Raw genomic sequence first — 27,085 nt, forward strand, 5'->3', positions numbered from 1 at the left:
TGCGAGAGAGAGCCCTCTGCAGAGGAGGGGGCAGGTGCTCCCCCAGCAGCTGGAGAAACTTAGGGTAGCCACCCTCCCAGGCTGCAGGCTGGCAGTGGCTGGCAGGAGAGGAGGCACCTGGTGCAGGAGAGAGCCCTCAGGCAGAGAGGAGGGGGCAGGCTCTCCCCCAGGAGCTGGAGGAACTCAGGGTAGCCACCCTCCCAGGCTGCAGGCTGGCAGTGACTGGCAGGAGAGGAGGCGCACCTGGTGCAGGAGACAGTCCTCAGGCAGAGGAGGGGGCAGGCGCTCCCCCACCAGCTGGAGGTCGTCCGGGTATCCACCCTCCCAGGCTGCGGGCTGGCAGTGACTGGCAGGAGAGGAGGCACCTGGTGCAGGAGAGAGCCCTCAGGCAGAGAGGAGGGGGCAGGTGCTCCCCCAGCAGCTGGAGGAACTCGGGGTATCCAACCCCCAGGCTACAGGCTGGCGGTGGCTGGCAGGAGAGGAGGCACCTGGTGCAGGAGAGAGCCCTCAGGCAGAGAGGAGGGGGCAGGTGCTCCCCCAGCAGCAGGTGCACTGGGTCGGGCTGAGGGGGCATCATTGGACAGCAGTGCCTGCAGCTGAGGTCTCCACACAGACCCCCTCCTTAGGCTCAGCACAAGCTTCTCTGGATGGCCTTTGTCCCCCAAATACAAAGTCTGGTCCAGGGCCCCCCCACCAAGTCCTGACTCCCAATCCTTTGTACTCAGCTCAAGTGACAAGAAATGGCCAATAGTTTAGGTGGTGTTGGGTGCACAGGGAAATTTGCTTTTCTGGCCCATGCTGTAACGTTGCTGGCATTTTAAAGATCTCAGGGATTTGATTCAAAAACAGTAGGATGCCGGGGACCCCAGCCGGCTTTCTGGAAACCTACCTCTGTGCCTTGCAGCCCTCCCATCCCACCAGCTCTGCTCAGAATCCCTCCAGGCCACAGACCCACAGTCTTGGGTCCCAGACAATGTGCCTTCAAAAAGTGATCCTGGGGGGCACCTGGGTGGCTCAGCCGTTAAGCGTCTGCCTTCGGCTCAGGTCGTGATTCCAGGGTCCTGGGATCGAGCCCTGCATCGGGCTCCCTGCTCTGCGGGAAGCCTGCTTCTCCTTCTCCCACTCCCCCTGCTTGTGTTCCCTCTCTCGCTGTGTCTCTCTCTGTCAAATAAATAAAATGTTTAAAAAAAAAAAAAAGTGATCCCGGTGGGGCAGTAGGACACACTGCAGATTCCAGCAAATCCCCCTCCCAGAAACTGAGGGTACCGCTGGATGAGCTGTCTGAAAACAGCCAGGTCAGGGTTCCAGGAAGACACCAGAGGCACAGGAGTCACTGAGGGGCATCTGAAGGTCAGGTATGGGCAGTCACAGCTTCCAGGCCCTTCTTCCCTAAAGCTCCTCATTCCTCAGCCTTTCTTCCAGTTATTCTGCTCGGTTTCTATCTGCCCCAACTGTTATCCATTGCCTAGGCAGCAGAGACTCACATATGCCTTTAAATGTTTTGGACAATGAATGTCCACTTCAGTACATAGCCACTTCACTACTGGAAGAGTTGGTAGAAAGCAAAAAGTCACAGAGGACTCCAAGGGTCTGGACTTGGTGTTTCCCTCTCCTGAGATGGGGACACCTGTGGGATGAGCAGGTGGCCAGCTGGTGGGGGGTGGGCAGGGACCTGACATGGACAGATGGGGTAGGTGAGGCCCGAGGTCCCCGGGGTATGTGCCTGGCATCTGGACTGAATAGGTCTTCAAAGCTGCAGATTGGCTGGGATCATCTTCAGGCGGAGGAGGAAGGTGAGGGGAGCAGAAGGGACTGAGGAGGCTTGGCTTAGACAGGAGAGGGCTGAGACACTCCTTTGGGGGGAAAGTGGGTCAGGTCCAGGCTCACAGGGACAGACCTTGAGGCCATTGGGCTATGTGAAATAAGCCAGTCCCTAAAGGACCAATACTGGAGGACCCCACTTGTGAGGGACAGAGAGCACTCCGATTCATAGAGGTGGAAGGAGCTGCTGGGTGCTGGGGCTGGGGAGGGGAAATGGGGGGTTAGTGTCTCCTGGGTAGAGGTTCAGTTTGGGAGGATGACAAAGTTGTGGCAATGGATGGAGGCGGCAGGTGCAGAAGAGTGAATATACTTATTGCCACTGAATTGTACCCTGAAACGTGCTTAATGGTATCAGTTGTATGTCTATTACACAATAGGAGAGTAGTGAGTCAGGAGGACGGGTCCATCGAAAGTCCCAGGAAGGCCCAAGAGCAGGGATCCTGTATCTTAGTTCTCACTCTCATGCTCTGCGCCTTGTTGGGTGTCTAAGCTCACAGTGGCATCAGTAAATGCTTCCTAAGACACAGTGCAGGCAGATGGTCCAGAGAGAGTGCACAAACCATCTGTGGGCACTGAGGAATCCCAACGGCACATTCATCCAGACTGAGTGAGTGCTCACATTTCACAAACACCAGCATAAATAGCCATTTAAAACGAAGGCAGACGCCACTCTGGAAAACACTAGGGAGGTTCCTCAAAAAGTTGAAAAAAGAGCTACCTTATGACCGAGCAATTGCACTACTGGGTATTTACCCCAAAGATACAAATGTAGTGATCCAAAGGAGCACGTGCACCCCAATGTTTATAGCAGCAATGTCCACAATAGCCAAACTATGGAAAGAGTCTAAATGTCCATCAACAGATGAATGGATAAAGAAAATGTGGTGTGTGTATATATATATACAGAGAATATTATGCACCTATCAAAAAAATGAAATCTTGCCATTTGCAACAACGTGGATGGAACTACAGTGTATTATGTTAAACAAAATAAGTCACTCAGAGAAAGACAATTATCATATGATCTCAGTGATATGAGGAATTTGAGGAACAAGACAAAGGATCATAGGCGAAGGGAGGGAAAAATGAAACAAGACGAAACCAGAGAGAGAGACAAACCATAAGAGACTCTTTTTTTTTTTATTCTTATGTTAATCCCCATACATTACATCATTAGTTTTAGATGAAGTGTTCCATGATTCATTGTTTGTGCATAACACCCAGTGCTCCATGCAGAATGTGCCCTCCTCAATACCCACCACCAGGCTAACCCATCCTCCCGCCCCCCTCCCCTCTAGAATCCTCAGTTTGTTTTTCAGAGTCCATCGTCTCTCATGGTTCATCTACCCCTCCGATTTCCCCTGCTTCATTCTTCCCCTCCTGCTACCTTCTTCTTCTTTTTTTTTTCTTAACATATATTGCATTATTTGTTTCAGAGGTAGAGATCTGAGATTCAACAGTCTTGCACAATTCACAGCGCTTACCAGAGCACATACCATAAGAGACTCTTAATCTCAGGAAACAAACTGAGGGTTGCTGGAGTGGAGGGGGTTGGGAGGCGTGGGGTGACTGGATGATGGACACTGGGGAGGGTATGTGCTATGGTGAGCACTGTGAATTGTATAAGACCGATGAATCAAAGACCTGTACCCCTGAAACAAATAATATATTATACATTAATTTAAAATTCACTAAAATAATAAAAATAAAACAAAAGCAGGTGACCTCAAGCTGTATTACAAAGCTGTGATCATCAAGACAGTATGGTACTGGCACAAAACAGACACACAGATCAATGGAACAGAATAGAGACCCCAGAAATGGACCCTCAACTCTATGGTCAACTAATCTTCCACAAAGCAGGAAAGAATACCCAATGGAAAAAAGACAGTCTCTTCAATAAATGGTGTTGGGAAAATTAGACAGCCACATGCAGAAGAATGAAACTGGACCATTCTCTCACACCATATACAAAGGTAAACTCAAATTGGATGAAAGACTTCAATGTGACACAGGAATCCATCAAAATCCTAGAAGAGAACACAGGCAGCAACCTCTTCGACCTCAGCCACAGCAACTTCTTGCTAGACACGTCTCCAAAGGCAAGGGTAACAAAAGCAAAAATGAACCTTTGGGACTTCATCAAGATAAAAAGCTTCTGCACAGCAAAGGAAACAGTCAACAAAACTAAGAGGCAAGCCATGGAATGGGAGAAGATATTTGCAAATGACATGACAGATAAAGGGCTGGCATCCAAGATCTATAAAGAACTTCTCAAACTCAACACCCAAAAACAAATAATCCAATCAAGAAATGGGCAGAACACATGAATAGACACTTCTCCAAAGACATACAAATGGCTAACAGACACATGAAAAAATGCTCCACATCACTAGCCATCAGGGAAAAAGAAATTAAACCACATTGAGATACCACCTTACACCACTTAGAATGGCAAAAATCAACAAGGCAGGAAACAACAAATGTTGGTGAGGATGTAGAGAAAGGGGAACCCTCTTACACTGTTGGTGGGAATGCAAGCTGGTACAGCCACTCTGAAAAACAGTATGGAAGTTCTTCAAGACGTTACAAACAGAACTACCCTATCACCCAGCAATTGCACTACTGGGTATTTACCCCAAAGATACAGATGTAATGAAAAGAAGAGCACCTGCCCCCCAATGTTCATAGCAGCAATGTCCACAATAGCCAAACTGTGGAAGGAGCCGAGATGCCCTTCAACAGACGAATGGATAAAGAAGATGTGGTATATATGTACAATGGAATATTCCTCAGCTGTCAGAAAGGATGAATACCTACCATTTACATTGACATAGATGGAACGGGAGGGGATTATGCTAAGTGAAATAAATAAATCAGAGAAAGACAATTATCATATAGTTTCACTCATATGTGGAATGTCAGGAATAGCACAGAGGACTACAGGGGAAGGGAGGGAAAACTGAACAGGAAGAAATCAGAGAGGGAGACAAACCATGAGAGACTCTGGACTCCGGTAAACAAACTGAGGGTTACAGAAGGGAGGAGGGTGGGGGGATGGGGTAACTGGGTGACGGGTATTAAGGAGGGCACATGTTGTGATGAGAACTGGGTGTTATAGGCAACTAATGAATCACTGAACACTACATCAAAATCTACTGATGTACTATATGTTGGCTAATGAATTTAAATTTAAAAAATTAAATAAAATTAATAAATAAAAAATAAATCCACGGCAGGAAATGGAAATAACCCAGAGGGCTCCATGCTCCTGGAGGCTGAGCTAGCGGTCACGGCCAAGGCCTCTGGCAGTGAGGGCACCGGGGTTCTGAGAGGTGGCTCGGTGCAACCCTGACCCTGAAGCCCCATGGCCATGGCAAGGTGCAAGGACTGGGAGGGAAGACCCAGCCAGGACCCGTTCTGGCTCCATGGCTGCTACAGGGCTGTCCCAGCCCCACCAGGCGGTGTCTGTTTAGAACCAGAGAGAAAACCTTTTCCCTCGATTGTTCTTTTTAAAAATGGTTGCTCAGCATTGACACAGAAAAACATCTGACATAAAACTGGAGCCGTTCACAGCTGCAAATGACCCAGAAGTGAAGAAAATGTAGTGAACGCAAAGAGAGGACGCTGTATCCCCAGGCAGGCCTCCTGTGAGCAGGTGCGGCTGGGGCACTGGACGTGCCCGTGCAGACAGTACTGGACTCCACAGTGTCCCTCGAGGGGACAGAAGTAGGAACCTGCTCTGATGGCTCCGCTGAAGTCAGCACCCCCTGCTGGAGACGGGGACAGCCCCTCATGAGTTCCGGGTGTCCAGGTGATTCTTGGGCATGGCCCAAATCTCAGCTTCTTCATGACCCGGGGCCAGCCCAGCAGCTGCACACAGGTCCTCCAGGGCCAGCCCAATAGCTGTGGGTCCCGCAGGTCCTCCAGGGACAGCACCTTGGTGGGCTTGTGGTCCAGCAGGTACCTGTTCAGGTGGCTCTTATCGTACCACATGGCCTCAATCCCATTGGCCCAGTTGACCACCATCACCTGGTGACAGGCTGAGGTCAGTCGGTGAACCTCTGCCACAACCCCCCAAAAAAGGCCCCCATGTAGTAGAAGTCACCCTGGTCCTTGGGGATGTGGGTCTGGGACTGGGACCAGCGCTCATACCTTAAGTCCTCACGGGCCACCCAGTAGAAACCGGGGTGCAGGGTGCCAAAGAAGGGGGACAGGATCTCCATGCCCACGTTGTCACAGAACTTCATGTCCACATCCCCGCACACCATGTCATCCACCTCATAGAGGAAGCACTCCTCATAGAAGCAGCTCATGATCGCCGTGTGCTGCATGGACACATCCTGCCAGTGTGGGGCACCGCGGACCTCAAGAACCACCACCCTTCAGTGCTCCTGGAGGGGCACACGGGACACAGCAACCAGCTGGTCGGCGAAGACATAGTAGATGACCCTGTGTCCACCATGAAGTGATTCTGCAGGAACAGCTCCAGGAAGACCCCGTATCCACAGGGGCAGGGGACAGGGCAGGAAGAGGGTCACTGCCAGATGCTGGCAGCAGGACCCCAGAGCTGGGTGTCATGGACGTGTGCACCTTCTTCATGGGGACAGGCCCTGGGCTGCTTTAAGCAACAGCCACCTCCTGACCTGTCCTGAGTGAATCTGCCGGCAGGACCTCCCTACCTTCTGCTCCCAGAGATGGGGGCCATCAGTGCCCCATCTTACAAAGGGGAGCCTGAGGCTTGGGAGGCTGGAAACCCATGCAGCCGCACAGTCAGCATGCTGGAGCCAGGAACACTCCCCCTATGCTGAGCTCCTGGGCAAACCCTGCAGGTGCCCTCCCCTAGCTGCCCCCCTGCAGGTTCTGTCCCCACCTGCCATGAGTTGAGCACCTTTGGGCACAGCCCGTGTTTCTATGTCCTACAGACTGGGTAGAATCAGCAGGGCCGGCCAGCTGCCCCACTTTACTTTGAGTGGGCTGTCGCTGGTCCCCACCAGAGCTGTCTCCACCCCCTATAGGGTCCTCCCTTGAAGGCTACTGGGCCTCTGGCTGACAAGGTCCATCAGTAAACCACTGGTATTCCTAGGAGGGGTCACCCTCGAACTCCCCAGATCAGGAATCAGGTTCAGCCCATGGGCAGGGAAGGGGAAAGATGACCCCTGGAAAAAGGGGGCTTGCTTAGGCCCCAGCCTTGAATCCAAGGGTGTGAGCTTCTGGGTCCAGGTCTACATCTCCCTGGCCCCAAAACATTGGAAGTCTTGTCCAACTGCCTCACATGGCTGGTCCCCCTTTGAGGGGACTACCTGCCCCTCACTGTGGGGACAGCAGCTCCCCCATTGTCAGCAAGTGTGGTGAGCCCCTCTGAGACCGATTTTTTTTAAGATTTTATTTATTTGACAGAGAAAGAGACAGCTAGAGAGGGAACACAAGGAGGGGGAGGGGGAGAGGGAGAAGCAGGCTCCCCGCTGAGCAGGGAGCCTGACATGGGACTTAATCCCAGGCCCCTGGGATCACGACCTGAGCCAAAGGCAGACGCTTAATGACTGAGCCACCCAGGCGCCCTGAGACTGACATTTTTACACAGGCACTAAGACTACTTCCCTGTGCCTACCCCATACCTCGCAGGTTAGTAAATCGCTCACACAGGGAAGGTGGATACTACATTTAAATAGGGGACGAGCCCATACACCCAGCAGACATGAGTCAGGTCACCAGGGGGCAAGTAGAGGCCCAGCCAATGGGGGAACAAGCCAGACATGATGCAAGGGGAGAGAAGAGTGCTCCTGGCAGAGGGCACAGAGAATGTAAAGGATTAGAGTCAGGCCCAAGGCACATGTGGGACAACCACACAGCTTGGTGGCCCACAGAGGGGGGCTGCAGTGGGAGAGGTGAGACTGGAGAGTACAGACAGGTGGGGAGCGGATCGCAGAGAGGCTCAAAGGTTATGTTCTGAAATGATCAATCTGGTTACCAGAGGAGAATGGTCTCTATACAGCAGAGGACAGGGAGACCTTAACCCTAACCCCTAACCCTTAACCCTAACCCCTAACCCTAACCCTAATCAAACATCATGCTTAATTTTGAGGACTAACAGCTCTACTCTGAAATCACAAACAAGTCCATCATGCTGCCTTTCACTCATTGTTCAGTACTGTACTGAAAGTTCTACCCAGAACAATAAGGCAAGATATAAGGCATCCACATGTGAAAGGAAACAGTAGAACTAGGTCTATTCAAAGACCAGAGATGACATCATCTTATATAGAGAGCTTCCTAAAGATTCAACAACAACAACAAAAAAAAATGATTGCATCCAGTTACCTATTTCAGCAAAGTTACAGGACAATATATCAATACACAAAAATCTCTCTTATTTGTATATACTAGCAATGAATCATCCAAAAAGGATGTTAAGAAAACAATTCCATTTCAGGGAACATCAACATTGACCAAATACTTAGGAATAGATGTAATAAAGATGTGAGTCTTGTACACTGAAAGTTACAAAACATTGCTGAAAGAAAGTAAGGGAAACCTAAATAACTCTGAGGACACCCCATGGTGATGAAAAGACATACTATTGATAAGATGGCAATAGTACACAATGCAATGTGGAAATTCAATGTGTTCCCAAGAAAATTCACAAAGGCCTTTGGGAACAAATGCACAAGCTAATCCTAACAGTCATATGGAATTTCAAGGGACCACAAGATAGCCAGAACAATCTTGAAAAAGAAAATCAAAGGTTCCAAAGTTCAAATCTTAATACAAAGCAACAGTAAATAAAACGTTGTGATACTGTCGTAAAGGTATGCATACACCCTGAAACAAATAATACACTATATGTTAATTAAATGATTTTAAATTACAAAATTTTTTAAATAAATATATTTTTTAAAAAAGGTATGCATACAGATCAGTGGGATTGAACTGAGAGCCCAGAATTAAACCCCTTCACCTATGGTCCACTGAATTTTGACAAGGGTCGACAACATTACATTGGGAGACAATTGGTTATCCATGTGCAGAGAAATGAAACTGGACCCTTACCTCATACCACATATAAACATTAGCTCAAAATAAGTAAACGCTTAAATGTAAGAGGTAAAATTATAAACTCTAGAAGAAATAAATAGGGATAAATCTTCATAACCTTGGATTTACCAGTGCTTTTAGACGTGACCCCAAAGCATAAAAAAAGAAAAAAAATAGATAAAATAATATCCTCAAAATTAAAAATCTTTTCGGGGCACCTGGGTGGCTCAGTAAGTTAAGTGTCTGGCTCTTAATTTTGGCTCAGATCATGATCTCAGGGCCATGAGATCAAGCCCCATGTCAGGCTCCATGCTGAGTGTAGGGCCTGTTTGAGAGTCTCTCTCCCTCTCCCTCACACACTCTCTCTCCCTCGCTTTAAAAAAAAAATGTAAAAAAAATCTTTGTACATCAGAAGTTACTATCCTGAATGTGAAAAGACAGCCCCCAGAAGGAAGGAAATATTTGCACATTATATATCTACTAAGAATCTGTTGTCCAGAATATGTAAAGAGCTTTTAAAACTCCTCAACAAAAAGACAACCCAATTTTTAAAATGGACAAAGGACTTGGATAGACCCTTCTCAAGAAGGGTCATGGGGAGTTGGGTGTTTAATGCATACAGAGTCTCCCTTGGGGAGAATGAAAAAGTTCTGGAGAATGATGTACAACTGTGGGAACTCAGCTAAGGCCAGAGAACTGTGTACCTAAAATGTTTGGGGTGGTAAATGTTATTTATGTTTAGTCACAGTGAAAAGGTGAATGAAGGACTGAACCATGTCACAACATAGATGGACACTGAAAACAGCCCAAATGACAGAAGCCAGACAGAAAAGGCCACTCAGATTAGAGCCATCTGTGCTCCTTAAATCCATCAGGGTTGTGCAAATAAGGGAAAGTCTCGGAGCAGTTCCAGAAAAAGAAAACTGGATCAGAATGAAGCAAGACACTTCAGACTGTGGCGCAGGTGGCGACAGTTGAAGTGGGTCTGTGGTCTGGGTTAAAATGTGGAAACCGTAATGATTTCCTCATTTAGGGTTATGTGGTGGTTTTGCAGGAGAGTGTCCCTGTTTGGGGTAAAACACACTGAATCACTCCGTGTGAAGTGGTAAATGTGGTAAGGAGACGAAAGCTGGGGGTCTGAGTGTGGAGATAAAGCGTATTTGTGCTGCTGTGACAGGTTTACTGCACTTTGAAATCACCTCAGACTCAACTACTCTTCCAAACAACCATGTCAGCACCAGGTCACAGAAGCAGAGACGACATCAAACTTTGTGATGGAGGCCAAGCCGTACCCAGATCCAGGTCACCCACCGTGGAGAGGCCACTCGCCCTTGTAGGAGGCTACATGGTAGCAAGACACTCGTGGGAGGATTAGGTCGGTGGCCCCTGTGTCTTGGGTGCAGTAGAAGCAGTGGGATTTGGAATTCCAATTTTCCACAGTGCTCCACCAAAAACTGGTTAGAACTGTGAAAATGCATGAAGGGAAGCCTCAGGAAAGTGGACTGGGGACGCCAGAAGGGGAGGCTGGAGGGGAGAGCCTGCCACTCAGGGTCGTTACAGGAACAACTGTCAGTTACAGACCCAACATTAGAACCCTCCACAGGAGAGACTCATCAGTTACAGGCTGCAGAGGGGAAGATGTAGGTTTCACCTCCTCCAAGAAACCCACCACCCCTGCAGCTCAGCAGGTGACAACCCTCCATCACCTGAAGCCCTGCTTTTCTCCAGTGGACTTTCCTTCAAAACAACCCTCCCAACTTCCCCCACCTTCCCAAGAAATAATGTTTCTCTCCTTTCTTTTTTTTTTTTTTTAAGATTTTATTTATTTATTTGAGACAGAGAGAATGAGAGACAGAGAGAGCATGAGGCGGAGGAGGGCAGAGGGAGAAGCAGACTCCTTGCTGAGCAGGGAGCCCGATGCGGGACTCGATCCTGGGACTCCAGGATCATGACCGGAGCCGAAGGCAGTCGCTTAACCAGCTGAGCCCCCCAGGCGCCCTCTCTCCTTTCTTTCTTGCACTTGCCTGTGATGTGGCCGTAGCTTGCTTGTCCCGGATTGCAAGTCTCTGCTATTCCCAAATAAACCCATTTTGCTGGTAAAATAACTGGCAGTTTTAGTTTAAGATTAACAGAACTAATAAATTCGATAAATTTGCAAGAAACAAAACCAACATACAAAAATCAATTGCATTTCTATGTGCTCATAACAAACTATCAGAAGTACAGAGAACAATGCATTTACACCTGCATCAGAAAGAACACTATACCCTGGAATCCATTTAACCAAGGAGGTGACAGACCTGTTCTCTGACACCCTGATGACAGGCATCGAGGGAGACACACGGAGACGGAAAGACACCCTGTGCTAACGGAAGAGCGGACACTGTGAAAATATCTACTCTCCCCCACCTTCTCCTGAAATACTGACCAGGTGACAGGCCTGTTCTCTCACACACACACACACACACACACACACACACACACACACACACGTGAGACACTGATGACAGGCATCGAGGGAGACACACGGAGACGGGGAGACACTCTGAGCTCACGGAAGAACCGGCACTGTGAAAATGTCTACTCTGCCCAAAGCCGTCTACGGAGTCCGCGCCCTCGCTACCCAACTTCCAGCCGGGTCTTCACAGACACCGAACCAACAGCCCTGAAGCGGGTGTGGACGCGGGGAGGACCCCGCAGGGCCGAGGCCGGGGGAGCACGAGCACCGCGGCGGGAGGCCGCCCCCGACCGCAGACTGCCGGAGGAGCCCCCGGAACCGAATGGGGCGCGCATAAACACAGACGCGTGGGCCGCCGGGGCAGGTCCGAGTCCCGAGAGCGGAGGCCCGACAGCCCCGCGCGCAGCACCGCACACGAAGCCACGGAAACCCCCAGGTCTGTGCGCCCGCCCTTCCTCCGCTGGGTCCCGTGAGCGCGGGCCCCCTCAGCAGTCCCCCTCAGACGGCTTCTCCTCACCTTCTCCTCCCACCGCAGGTCCTGAGGAGGCCCCGCTCCTGTCCTTGTGGACGCCGCCCCATGTCCTCTAGAAGCCTCCGCAGCGGGTCCTGTGGGTATGGACGTGGACCCATGTCCTCCCGAAGCTTCCACAGCGAGTCCTGAGGAGGCCGGGCTCCTGTCAGCGTGGACACCGCCCCACGTCCTCCAGAAGCCTCCGCAGCGAGTCCTGAGGAGGCCGGGCTCCTGTCAGCGTGGACGCCGCCCCACGTCCTCCAGAAGCCTCCGCAGCAGGTCCTGAGGAGGCCACCCTCCTGTCAGCATGGACGCCGCCCCACGTCCTCCAGAAGCCTCCGCAGCGGGTCCTGAGGAGGCCCCGCTCCTGTCCTTGTGGACGCCGCCCCACGTCCTCCAGAGCGGGTCCTGAGGAGGCCGGGCTCCTGTCAGCGTGGACACCGCCCCGTGTCCTCTAGAAGCTTCCACAGCGAGTCCTGAGGAGGCCGGGCTCCTGTCCTTGTGGACGCGGCCCCACGTCCTCTAGAAGCCTCCGCAGCGGGTCCTGTGGGTATGGACGTGGACCCATGTCCTCCCGAAGCTTCCACAGCGAGTCCTGAGGAGGCCGGGCTCCTGTCAGCGCGGACGCCGCCCCACGTCCTCCAGAAGCCTCCGCAGCGGGTCCTGAGGAGGCCCGGCTCCTGTCAGCGCGGACATCAGGTTCTGAGGTCCGGCTCCTGTCCCAGCGGCTGCGCAGGCCAGGCTCTGGGCCGGAGCTGGGGTCGTGCGCCCTCTGCAGGCGGGGGACGCAGTGCAGGACAAGGTGAGCTCAGCGTTCAGTGGAAGCACCTGCTCGCTCCCTGGGTCCAGCGAAAGCCATTAAATTCTGAAAATTCCAGCTGAATGGAGCCCAATATCCCCCCAACTTCTCCAAAAATAGCTAAGGAACAATTAATTGGAAACAATATGGAAGGACAACACTCCCTGACCCAAACAGTGCCATTGAACATGACCCTGGCCCTGACTGAACATGACTCTGACCCAAACTTGATCTCAAGCCTGGTCCTGACCCTCACCCAGGACCCTAACCCTAGCCCGCAACCTGAACAATGTTCACAATAATCAAAAGGTAGAAACCATGCAAATGTCCATCAGTGGCGAATGCATAAACAAAGTGTGGTTAAGGGTTTGGGTCTGGGTTCAGGTTTGGCTCAGAGTTCTAGGTCAGGGTTTGGGTTTAGGATCAGGGTGAGGGTGAGGGTTTTGGGTGAGGGTGAGGGTACTGGTTAGAGTTAGAGTTTAGGGCTTTAGGCTTATGATTTAGGGTTTAAGACTTAGGGCTTAGGGGATAAAGTTCAAGGTCAAATTTGGGGTTTGGGTTCTTGCTGGGGTTTGGGTTCAGGGCTCATGACTCAGAGTTCGGGTTCAGGGTTTGGGTTCATGGTTCAGGGCTTGGATTCAGGACTTGGTTCAGAGTTCTGGTGTGGGGTTCAATTTCAGGTTTGGGATTCAGGGTTCCAGTTTGGTGTTTAGGGTCACATTAGGTTTTAGGGTTAAAGTTAGGGGTTAGCATTAGGTTTAGGGATTACACATGTTCTTCAGTTGTCATCATGGACACAAAATTTCTATCTGAAGTTTCTAAATCTGAAATCTATTTAGTCTGGTGTCAGGAGCTTGTTCAGAATTTAGGGTCACAGTAACTGCCTACCAACAGCATTCTGACCCTAGAGTTTCCCAGTCACCCAGATGCTATTTGTTTTTTTGTTTTTTTTTTTCTTGGTTCAAACATGCCCTCTGCATAGAAGGGTGAGCTGGTGCCAAATTTTGGGATGATTTCACAGTGGTAGAGGTGTGAAACCAAATATTGTGGAAATGTCCATAGAAAATGAAAAAGGAGACAAATAATTTGTCGACTCCTGATTCTTCCACAACAACAAAGACCAAGTTCCCGATAGAATCTGATAATGTTCCCTAGGAAGGACTATGGTACTCATTACCAGTACCAAAAGAGGGCCCCCTCCCCTGGTTTAAACTAAGAATCACAGGAGGATACTTCCTATTTTGTTGTCAGAAATAAAATTTTATTATTTGGATGTTCCAGTGGACAATATGTGGAGGGCATTGCCAACATTTTCCACTCTCCCCAAATCCTCATCAACACACGGATACAATGCAGACAACATGGTAATGCACTGCTCATTGGAATTCCAAGAACAAGGAGGGCTATTAGAACTAATAAAAATATATCTACTATTAAACTCAGAAAAAGCACTCTTTATGGGCACTTAATGAGGACCCCTATCCTTAAGATCTAACATCTCATCCTATGGAATCCACCCATAAAAATCGTCAATAACAATAGCCTGCCAACCACTGTAACCACCCCACTATTTACCTATAGACTTGTAATACACACTCCAACCGCTAGAGACACACTTCTCAGCAGCCGAACAGTACTTGCCCACCCCCCCAGGGGACCAACTGTTACAGTGATGTAAAAAAATCCCACTCCTTGGAAATCCCAGCCGTGAGGACAAAGGCACAGAAACTACACCCATAACTTAATAAAAGACAGACATCTCGTTAGCCAGATGCTGCAGATCACCACCACTCTCACGAAGTCACTCCACAGTGGACTCCAGATCTGTCTTCTTCCCAGGATTACAAGGTGCGCCACATTCTTCCAATACGCCACCCTTAGAACAAAACCTTTAACTGTCCTCGTCGGTCCTGTGTGCAGGCTCACAGTGAGCCCTGCGAAAGCCAGACACCTTCTTGAGAGCACTCAGCCTCTCGCACCTATCCTAGCAGATAGAGGGTGCCGCCGCTCTCCCCAACTTCTGTACCAACTGGAAAATACTTTGAACAAGTCTTGTCATACTCCATACAAAAGTCATATTCTTCATCTGCAAAATTATTGACGGTGAAACACCACGGATTTCTCTCTCCTTCTTGAACCTAGGTAAATTGGAGATACAGGTTGGCCAGAGCTATTATCCCCAATCCCCATGCCCCCCGCACACACACACCCTTACCTTGTGCATTCCAGACCAGTTTCCATCAGCTTTGCTCATTCTCAGCCATTGTGTCTGCAGCATAGTAGAGTAGAACTGAGGTGCCGGGACTGAGGTGCTAGGTACTAAGCCAGCACCTTGGACCCACTCACTACCAGAAATCAACACTCATTTTATCAACAGATGCATCACAGAAGACGTTGCCACCATGGCAATTAGAAAAGTCGTTACAACAGAGGACCTAACAACCTCTACCAGTCTCCACGGCCCCACTCCCTGGCTCCAGGGATTGGTTCATCCATAGGCATGTGACCTGGTCCCAGCCAGTGAGGTGGCAGGAAACTCGGGTCTCGGCCTGCAGAGCAAAGCATGGGGTGGACCACCCAGGCCGGGGGCTTTTCCATCAGGACTGCAGAAGTGGCCTAGGCGAGGCCAGTGCCAGCCCCACAGAGGGCCCAGGAAGCCAGGGGCTCGATAACATTGCTGAGGGCTGAATCGAACTCGTCCTGAAGCCCACACATGCTAGGTCCTCCACTGACTCACAAGAACCATAAATGTGCTCACGGTCTTGGCCTGAACAAGATGACCGTCTGCTAGGTATATAACCTGCAAGATGTACCCGCCAGGCAATGGGGACATACTCAGCCAAACAATACCTACGTGTACTTCAACCACTGACAAACATCTCGTGGGAAGCTCGAGGCATTCAGATAAATGCGGGGGAGTTCCTGCGGCCTTAACTGTTGGTCAGTCTCGCTATCATCTTTCCTTTCAAGTTTAGGGGCAGGGTCAGGCAGGATAGATCCCAGTGTACGCCCACGTTGCCATTTCAGAATAAGAGCCCTCTCCCCCACCGTCCATCAGGTTGCAAATCTGGGGTGTGGGAAACTACCACCCATGGGCCAATGTGACCTCCCCCTGTATTCTGTAAATTAAGTGTGGCTGGAACATGAGCTATGGACGGTCTGTGGCTGCTTTCAAGCCACAATGCAAGAGTGGAGTCATCGTCAGAGAGACCACGTGGATCGCAACGCCTAACAGAAAATCTTTACAGAAGACTTTACAGAAGAGTCTGTGCCGATCCCTGTTCTAAAAGGTAATATTATCATGTCACTCCTTTGACTAGAACGTAGCACTTTCTCGGTAAGGACTAATTTCTTTACCCCCACAGGCAAGGACTTCCATTGTTTTAGCCAGAACTGCATATCCATCCTCCTCTATTTATACCTTTAATGGCACATCTACATGTCTGCTGCCCAGTGTGAATTCACTGTAGTTTACATGGTACTGATGCTCAGAAACGGAGGTGTAAGTGTGAACGTGTGAGTGTGAGCGTGTGTTGACTCTTTGTTAGCCACGGTATGCGAGTAGAACACAATACAGTAGCGTGCTTTCTGTCTCACAGTGACGGCCACGTTATGTGGTTACCTAATGACATCAGAAGGAATCCACCTTCATAGAACAAACTTCGTCTGGGAAGATTCTCAAATCCCTTGTCCTGGGCCCTATGCTCCACCGCGGCTGGGGGCACACAGAGGGACAGAGACTCACCCTGCCCATCAGGGTTTTGAAGGATGCCTATGGTTCCAGGACAAAAGATCCCGAAACCAATTACTTACCTGTCATCCAGCCAGGCAGCTGTGAGAGAGATCTACTCGTAGCAGAAAGGACAGAACGAGAGACAACAAATGACAACATGGAGTGACAAGTGCCACTACAGAGGACGCTCAGGAGGACTGGGGTGTGCAGGGTTGGCCAGAGCAGGGGCAGGGGGACCAGGAATGCTCCAGGAGGTTGATCACAGTTGTGTCCTTGCGTGGCTACACGTGTCAGTGTGACTGGGCATTGGCCAGACAGGAAATGACAGGGCGGGGGGGGGGGGCGGTCACTACAAAAGAGATTTCTTTCCGTACAATTTTATTTTGCATGCTTTTCTGACTCCCCAAAGCTGGATGAGTATAACATGAGGTATGTAGTTTGCCATTTCTTTAAAGTCTGAGGTACGGCGCACAGAGCACACTTGAGATTTATTTTTGTTGCTTTCGCAGTCTGATGACTTTTCCTGCCTTTATATCTGACCCAAGGAAAGGGAAAAGTCAACACAGATCTGCACACTTTGAAATGTCAACAGAAACCTGCAAACCCAGGTTCCCACAGGAGTGGAAGTTTAAGGACCAGAGTGACAAAAAGGGGAGGAAGATAGCAAGTAACCAAAAGAAGATGTCATGTGTCTGTGAGCTGGCCACCTTCTCTACCTGTTGGAAGGAAGCCATGCCTGACAGGAGGGAGCCACACCTGGACCTGGTCTCTCTGGGCTGCCCTTGAGCAGAGCAGAGGATGTGCTGAGCTGGGTGTGGGTGTCGGGGGAAGAGATGGGCAGCTGGCCACAGATGTTACCTGCCAAGTACCTGTAGGACCAGCTCCCGGTCCTCAGCTAAGGTTAAACAATAAATAAGTTTAGTTACATATTTACTGTGACAGGAAAGGTGCTCAGTGCTTTGGGTGACTATATTCTTAAAAACACTTTATGGAGGTATGACTGACATACAAAAAGCTGTCTATAATTAATGTATGCACCTTGACCCTGAACCTAACCCTAATATCTAGTTAAGATATACTCGATTTAGAATATGGCTTATAAATTATATGGTGGTTTTTAGAAGCTAGGGGATCCAGGGACCAACCTATTCCATCTTCTTCTCCCTCGAATTTGACAGATTGGAACATATTCTGCCACGTGCTATGTGGAGAGCGGCCACACGGGGGCAACAGTGAGTAAAGAGTAGGGCAAACCCGGCCACAAAGCCAATTCTTCCTTCATCCTGTAAAACCTTGCTCATTCAATGTTCACAGATCATTCTATAGATTATTAAAAGTGTGACTTTGCTGAACTTTTTAAAAAACAAACTAATTCTTTGAAACTGTTAAAAATATAAGATGTTTTTAAAAATCTCGGAGTTGGCGAGCAGATGAAGACCCAAGGGCCTGGGAAAAGGCTGTGACTATTGAATATGTTCAGATCTAATTAGGAAACAAGTATGATTTATACTCCACTTATTTTCACAAGGAATTTGTGTCAACTAACAGTAGTGAACCCACACAAAAGAGTGCAGCTCAGAGGAAAACAAAATGAGAATCAACAGCCTCAAGAGGCAGAGAAAGAGCCACACCCGGGAGCAAAGAAGACATACCACAGAGGCTAGGCTCAGGCTGATTTGCAGCCTGTAGGTCCTCTGGAGCTAGAATGCCCCCAATGCCCCTGGGGGTCGTGGGTCGGGCAGAGCTCAAACCCTGATGCTGCATTGTTGTAACCAGTGACAGGTCTCCTGGTCACTTCCTCCATGAGACACCCCCCACACCCTGACTACTCCAGCCCACTTCTGGGAACTCCCATTCCTCTTTCTGACCCCGTTGTTTTTCCCTTCACTTACATAGTATATAGTATGTTTACCTACATACTATTCTGTCATTTAAACGTTTTTGTCATGTTCTCAGTGCACTGTACTTTGCATCATCCACCCTGATGTATAATCACTTGTTGCACTGCATGACTTAACTGGGGACTAGGAATACCCTCACGGTGTCATGGGGCTAGTGTCCTGGGCAAGGTCCTCACTAGGTCCTCATCCTGCAGCTGTTGCACTGAAGGCCTGATCCAGGCCCTGCTGTTTTCGTGCAGGTAAGACAGCACAAGGCAAATAAGCCAAAACCTTGGGTTTCGGTTCGGAATTCCTCATGGCCCCTCAGCCACATCAAATGGCGTGAGGGCACACCCTGAATATACTTGCTAGTCCAATGTTGACCTAGGGAATTCCCATGGAACAGCCATTGTGTCAAATGGGGGAAAGCAGTGTGAGTGGGGGGGGGTGGGAGTAAGAATTCCTGAGATAGAATCAGTCTTGGAGACTGCCTAGCACTTAATAGGAGTTCATTACATAGTTCTTGAATGAATAAATGAATCTAAAAACGTTTCCTAATTTTAGAAATGATGAGCCTGAAGTTCAGATTAAGTGACTCACCTAAATTGTATTGAAAATCGGTGACAGAGCCAGACTAAGATCAGAGATGGCCTCCAGCATGATCCCCCAGAGTGGCTTTAGCTAGAGCCACAATAACCCATTTAACTTTTCTGGACCCCCAGGCTCTCATGTGGCTCTTCATGTGGCATATTCTGGGAACAAAGGTCATGTCAGTGTCACAGAAACCTCTTACACTGGTTATAATGAGACTTTGTGAGGTCAATGGAATCCCGACCCATAGGCCATCTCACAGTTTGTCTGCAAAGATATGGTTGGTGGGAAACCCACATACTGACAGAGGGTTAGTGTCAGAATACTACTGAGGTTAGGTGCAGGGTCAGGGTGGGGATGAGGGTCAAGGTCACCCCAAATGTCAAGATTAGTGTGAAGATAAGAATCAGGGTGAGCAGGGTCAGGGTCATAATCAGTGCTTTAGGGCTACTGTCAGGGTCAGTTTTAGTAAATGGTCAGAGTGAATGTCAAATTATGACTCATTTTGAATATTAGGATCCAGATTACTGTGACAGTTGGGTCCAATTCAGGTTCAGGGTGAGAGAGGGTTCCAGGTCAAAGTCAAGATCAGAGTCAGAGTGAAGGTAAGGGTCAATTCTGGGTTGGTATCATGGAGAATGCCAGATTCAGAATCAGGTTAAGGGTACACTGCAAGGTCAGTAACATGGTGAAGGTCAACCAAGGTTAAGGGTCACGTTCAGGACCAAGGATAGGGTGAGTGTAGGGTCAGGATCAGGGCCCAGTGTGACATCAGCATGGTGGCTGCAAGAGTCTTCCCTTTTTTCCTCTCCCCTTTTATGTACAACTACTGCGACATTCATAATCAAACAAAAGTGCCTCTGCTCATCACACCAGGACGCCCAGATTTCCATGCACCTGTGCATCAGAAAGTAGATGGACAGGACCGTGAAGGGGGTTGCAGATCCAAGGAAGTTGATGAGCCTGCCCCACCCTGACTTGCTATGACTGGGGAAGGGTCATGGGATCAAGCCCCACATCAGGCTCCCTGCTCAGCACAGAGTCTGCTTGTCTCTCTCCCTCTCCTTCTGTTCCTCCCCCGCTTGTGCTCTCTCTCTCTCTCAAATAAGTAAATAAAATACTTTTGAAAAAGAAAAGAGAAAGACATTACAACCGAGACTGCAGAAAAACTGGATTGTGAGACTAAACAATTACAAGCCAAAAACTCAGATAACTTAGAAGAAACAGATCCATTCCTAGAAACAAGCAACCTACAAACTGAATCAGGACAAAATAAAAAATCTGAACAAACCAACAGTGACTAAAGAAATTGAATCAGGAATCAAAAACCTTCCAACACAGAAACCTCCCTCAGGACCAGACAGCTTCACTAGAGATTCTACCAGACAGTCAAAGAAGAATTAACACCAATTCTTCTCAAACTCTTCCAAAACATTGAGGAGGAGGGAATACTTCCAAAATCACCTTGCGAGGCTGGCATTGCCCTGATACCAAAGCCACAGAAGGACTCCACAAGCAAAGAAACCTACAGACCAATATCTCTGATGAATCCAGATGCAAAAACTCTCAACAACATATTACCAAACTGAATTCAAGAACATATAAAAATGTTATCCCTGGAATGCAAGGATCATTAAACATACACAAATCAATAAATGTGATCCATCACATTAATAAAATGAAAGGGAAAAAATCACATGATCATCTGAAGAGATGCAGAAAAACCACTTGACAAAATACATTATTTCGTAAAAACCCTCAGCATATCAGGTATAAAAGGAACATACTTCAATATATTAGAGGCCATACGTTATGAGCCCATGGCTAACATTAGACTTGCTGTTGAAAATTGAAAGCCCTTCGTCAAGAAGCAGGAACAAGACGTGGATGCCCACACACACCACTCTTATTCAGTTTGGTATTAGAAGTCCTTGCTAAAGCAATTAGGACAAAGAAATAACAGGCATCCAAATCAGGAAGGAAGAAGTGAATATGTCACTGTTTACAGATAATATGATTCGGTCTATAGAAAATCTAAAAGGCTGTTAGAGGTCAGTCAAGTTGCAGGATACAGAATCAACTTACAGAAATCGTTTATGTTCCTATACATTAAGAATGAAACATCTGAAAAAGAAATAAAGAAAACTACCCCATTAACAATAGCATCAAAAACAATACAATATTAGGAATAAATTTAACCAAGGATGCGAAAGTCCTATACAGTGAACTATAAGACTTTGTTAAAAGAAATCAAAGAAATGGAAAGACAAACAAATGGAAAGACATACTCTGTTCATGGATCAGAAAAATTTATATTGTTAAAATGTCCTTCTTGAAGAAAAAAGAACAAAACCAGAGATATCACACTTCCTGACTTCAAATTACACTACAAAGCTTCAGGAATAAAAACAGTATGTTACTGCATAGACAGACAAAAATAGACACATAGACCAATGGAACAGAAGGCACAGAAGTGAACCCCTGCTTATACAGTCAAAAAATTATTCAACAAAGAAGCCAAGAACACACAATGGGGAAAGGACAGCCTGTCAACAAGTGAGGTGGGGAAAACTGGATGAGTACATGCAATGAAATTAGACCCACCAGTCACAAAAATTCACTCAAATAGATTAAAGACTGAAACAGAAGGACCTGGTACTATAAAACTCCTAGAAGTAAATATAGGGAAGAAGCTCCTTAATGTTGCTTTTGGCAATGATTCCTTGAATATGACACCACCAGCACCAAAGACAAAAGTGAAAATGAACAAATAGGGCTCCAGGAAACTTAAAACCTTCTGTACAGCAAAAGGAACCATTAACAAGACAAAAAACCATTCTACAGAATGGAAGAAAATTTTTGCAAGACATACATTGGATAAGGAGTTGTGTTTTTTTTTTTTAAGATTTTATATATTTATTTGACAGAGACAGACACAGCAAGAGAGGGAACACGAGAAGGGGGAGTGGGAGAGGGAGAAGCAGGCTTCCCACAGAGCAGGGAGCCTGATGCAGGGCTCGACCCCAGGACCATGGGATCGTGACCTGAGCCAAAGGCAGACGCTTAACGACTGAGCCACCCAGGCACCCTGGATAAGGAGTTATTACTGAAAATATATAAAGAACTCATACAACTCAAAATCAAAAACAATCTGACTGAAAAATGGTTGGAACGAGACCTTTCTCCAAAGAACCATCCCAATGGCCAACAGACACATGAAAAGATGCTCCACATCACTCATCATCAGGGAAATGCAAATCAAAACCACAATGAGATATCACTCACACCTGTCAAAAGGCCTATTATCAAGAAGACAAGAGATAAAAATTGCTGGCTAGGGTCTGGAGAAAAGGGAACTCTTTCATGCTGGTATGCATGTACATTGATTCAACCACAATGGAAAACAATATGAAGCCTTCTCAAAAATTAAAAATAGACCCAACAATGATGCAGTGTGATTCCACTTCTAGGTATACACACAAAGGAAATAAAAACAGGGTTTTTAAGAGAGATATGCACTCCTATGTTTACCGCAGTGTTGTTCACAATAGCCCGTAAGTGAATGGATAAAGAAGATGTGGTATATAAATACAATGGAATATTAGACAGCCATGAGAAAAGAGGACATCCTGCCATTTACAACAACATGGTGGACCTTGTGGAAATTATGCTAAGCAAAATAATTCAGACAGAGAAAGACAAATACTGTAGGACATCACTTATAAGTGTAATCTAAAAAACCCAAACTCACAAAAACAGAGCAAAATGGTGGTTACCAGGGGTTGGGGAGTGGAGAGGACTGGGCAGATGTTGCCTAACGGTACAAATTTATGATGAACAGTGAGCACAGACAACAATATTGTATTATAATTAACAAACTTGCTAGGAACCTAGAACTTAATTATTCTAATGACTAAAAAGACAGGATAATTATGTAATATGATAGAGGTGCTAATTGTTGCAATCATTCCATGATATATAATGTATTAAGATACATAAATGTATCAACATGTACACCTTAAATTTATACAATGTTATATGTCAAATATATTTCAGTTAAAATAATGGATCAGGGTCAAGATCTGGGTAAGTCTATAGGGTGAATATCAAAGCAAGGTTGTGCATCAGGGTCACAGTCGAGGATAGGATAAGGGCCTGTGTCAGTTAAGGATTTGAATAAGGTTCAGGGTCAAGGTCAGGGTTAAGTGAAGTTTCATGATCAGTATGTGGGTGGATCAGGATCACGAGGGTCAGGAACATAATCAAGTCCAGCTGAGGTTCAGTCAGATCACTGTTAGTGGAAGGGTCAAGATCAGTGTTAGGGTGAGAATCAAGAAGAGGGTGAGGGTTAAAGTCACATGAAGTCCAGGATAAGGGTCGGTGACAGAGTGAAGGTCACAAGGGTCAGGTTAAGGTTGAGTTTTGTCAGCAAGGTGTGAGGGTGTCTCAGGGCCTGAATGACAATCAGTCACATCAATCCAGGGTTGTTGAGTGTTAGAATCAGGGTCAAGACCAGGGTTAAGAGTAGGCTCAGATCTGTGTAAGGAACAGAGTCTGGGTGACGGTTGCATTTTGGAGTCAAAATCAGAGTCTGGTTTATCAATAAAAGAAGATCAGGGCTAGGGTCAAATTTAGATGACTGTCAGTTTTATGGTCAAGGTCATGATGAGAGTCTGGGTGAGGATTATGGTCAGAGTCAAAGCAAGCCTCAGGATTAGAGTTAGGATAAGGTCACAATCAGGGTCGTGGTAAGGGTCAGATAGCATTAGGATATTTTCAGCGTAAAGTTCTTACTGAAAATCAGGGTTATGTGAGGGATGTAGTCAACATCAGTATCAGAGTCAGACATGATCAGGGGAGGGTCCGGGTGAGACCCTCAGGTAAGAGTGAGGTTGAATGAAGGTCAAGTTGTGGGTAGGATTAGGGAGAGCATTACTGTTAGAATGAGGGTAAACCTTAGGGTAGAATCAGAGTCAGGGTAATAAGTCAAGTTCAGAGTTGGAATTAGGGTGTGTGAGGTTGAGGTTCAGGGTTAAGTGTAACAGGGTCATGGTCAAGGTGAGGGTCAAGTGTCACAGTGAAGTTGGTCAGCAATCCCTTCCCCACCACCCAGCACCACATGCAGCTTTTGCAGATGCCACCTCCTGAAATGCTCTCCTGCACTGAGCTCACCTGTTTGGAGTCCTCAGTGCTGCCTAACCCTCCCTGCCGACCTCCATGGGGATACAAGTGTCACGAAGGCAGGGATCTTGGAACAGAATGTTTTGTCCATTGTTGGATTCCAAGCACTCAGAAGAATCTGTGGCCTACAGTAGGTGTTCAATTGAAAGCTTATTTATTAAGCAATGAGTATCCATTAAGGTATTTCTAGAGGGAAAAAGTACATCTGGAAATAAAAGAAACTGTTCACAGTAGTTCTCTGTGGAAAAATTACAAGAAACGTTCATGGTTGACTTGACACATGTCCAAACTATTTAAAATTTTTAAAAATTAATGTTGATTATTTTATAATGACCAAAAATGGATTCTTCCACTTTGAGAAAAAACAAAGAACTCCAGGTAGAGTTCCTGGTAAAGTGACAAGAGACTCAGTGCACTGTAGCTATTACCCAAACCTCAAACAACTGGCAACCTTTTGGGGAGCCTTGGCGCATCCTCAAAGAAACCCTACTCTAGTTCTCTTCTCTAAGGAGGAAAGACAAACCAAGAGACAAGACAACACGGAAGGTCTATTTATTCAACAGCAGCTTTGAAAAGGAATCCTTGAGACAGTGAGGTGATGTATTTCCCCATTTCTACTTCACTTCTTTCCACATGGTTCTGTCCTTCGCAGGCTAGAGCCTGATGCAGAAAAGGTGACTGTCTTAGATGTATGTATACATGACCTTGGAGGGCACAGTCTGGAGGTGCAGATGGACGGGACATTTGTAAAAGTGGGACAGCAGAGTCTCACTGTAGCCCACCAGGAAGTAGAACTTCTGTGCCCTCAGGACCAGGGCACAGATCTCCAACTGGTTAGCCCAGCGCTTTAAGATCAGCTGGACAGTCAGACACCCTGGGAAGGTGCCCAGCATGAACTTTAGGAGGGAAGCATCCTCCACTGTTCGCTCTGCATCATGGTCCTCCCCATCCAGGTTACCTGAAAGGAGAAGGGCACCTCGAAGACTCAGCAGAAACTCCAGAGGTAACATCCAAGAGCACTGGGCACTCAATTCCACCCCCACTCTAGTTTCTTCACTCTTCTTCTACAAATGGAATAAAAATAATAACACTTTAAAGTTCAAAGTACATTATTTCATTACATTCACAAACAAATCCTGTGAAGTATGAATTATCGGTTATTGCAAAAGGGGAGACTGAGGCCTTAGCAGGGCACAAAACTTAGATGATCCTTTCCTGTCTAGCCTTTTCCCACTCTTTCTGGATGTTTATAGAGGCACTGGCCATCCCTTAGCCCAGAGAGATGAGGCCACCAACTACTTCTGAGACTGGGGACATGAGCTCTCTCACCAGCCAGGGCCATGGCCTCAACCAGTGGATTCTCAGTGTAGATCCTGAGACTCCTACACCTCGTACAGTATGCCTGAACAGTCTCCACACCCATAGTAGAAGGGAAGTAGGGTCCTGATGATGATGTTTGGCTGATTTGTGGTCCTTACTTCCAACCACTGAGTCCTAGAACTTTTGCCTCCAGATAATGCTGTTATTGTCATTAATTAACATGCTTGATTGAGGTGAATCCCTTAGAAGTCTCCATCCCTTAGAAGTCTTTGTATTTATCTGTTGCAGAATCAACACTTCTCTAGGCACATGGACATGGGATGTGCTGGAGTTGGCTCATACTAGCTCCTGACTGTTAAATTTTGGGGACTTTTGTGAGAGAGAATTAAACTATTGGTAGCTTGGACCAGCCATTGTAGGAATATTTACGCCACAGAACTTGGCTAGCCCTTCAATCGGGGGCTGTATTTCCCCCAACCAAACTGGTTGCCAAACACTTACCAGCAAGCCTCTGATCACCCACACAACAACTCTGTGCACCCTCTCCCTTTGATGCAGAGAATCTGAAGCAGAGAAAGATTAAATCCCTTGTCTCAGACAGTACAGTCAGTGAGCACGAGAGCTGATATTTGAACCTAAGTGGGCTGGTTGCAGGGGCTGCACGCCAACCTCAGCGCACCACGTCCCTGCAGGGAAGGTGAGGCCCCAGAGGTCAGAGGCTCCTGCTTGTGAACAGCATTTGCCCTCGGGCTGGGGAGAAGGTAGGTTCTTTCAGGGGCACAGGGATTAGAAGGGTTGATCTGATGCTAGAGGGAGGGATTGCATAACTCCCATCCTATGGAGACAAAGCTCATTAATTTTATTAAGACCTTAGGGTCCCACAGTCCACAGACAATTAGTCCCTGATTGTTGTACAGAGGCAGGGGACTATCTAGAGGAACCATGCCAGCATTTGCTATCCCTATGGTAGGTAAAGAGGTCCCCCACTGCTTCTTTCTGTCAGGAATAACAAGGTAGTCTCCTCCCTACCACTCCAGAGACTCCCCCAGGCTTCTAGATATTCCCCCAAGCCTCTGATCCAATCATGTAGGATCCCATTTTTTAAAGTACTCAACTTCCTTCTGTTCCATCGACTTCTGTCTGAGTTGGACCTGACTGCAACAGCACAGAATTACAAAACCTTAGGGCTGGAACAGACTAAGGCTCATACAACATAGCTGAGTCATTAACATGCCTGTCCTCCATTGCAGTAGGGGCTCATGGGGTCAGCTAATCAATGGCACCCTGGCCCTGGTCCAAATCACAGTGGCTCTGTGAGGTCCATGGACCTACCTGGTAGTCATTTCTATAGTTCCTGAATGTGTAATTGGAATGCATACACCTGGTGTTTGGCAGAATCCCCACATTGGTTCTTGGGCCAGTGGAGTAAGTGATATGGTAGGAGGATGCTGAGGGGGAGTCCCGAATCTGTACTCCCTTCTCCACAAAGACACTAAGTCCAGAGCAATATCACAATCCAAAGGAAATGGTGCAGATTGATGCAGGGGGTGGTTGTTCCTATCCTGTCCACTTCATTGACCACTCTGGTCACTACAAACACCCGACCAGATCCTGGAAGAAGACAATGAGCCACCAGAAACGCAACCAGGTAGTTGTCCTAACTACAGCTTTCATGCCTGATTAACATGATTTGGGGCTCGGTTACATGGCTCTTGGGTACTGGTGAATGTGTTTTCAAATACTATCAGGATGGAGG

General features: G+C 47.6%; 1 pseudogene; it reads right to left on the minus strand.

Annotated features, from left to right (window-relative positions):
• Positions 1-5,614: 5,614 nt before the first annotated feature.
• LOC135362400 (histo-blood group ABO system transferase 2-like) lies at positions 5,615-25,351 on the minus strand (annotated as a pseudogene).
• Positions 25,352-27,085: the final 1,734 nt, after the last annotated feature.

Source organism: Mirounga angustirostris, unplaced genomic scaffold, assembly GCF_029215605.1.
Source record: "Mirounga angustirostris isolate CCGP_5_RB_7025 unplaced genomic scaffold, mMirAng1.0.hap1 SCAF_1, whole genome shotgun sequence".
Lineage (NCBI taxonomy): Eukaryota > Metazoa > Chordata > Mammalia > Carnivora > Phocidae > Mirounga > Mirounga angustirostris.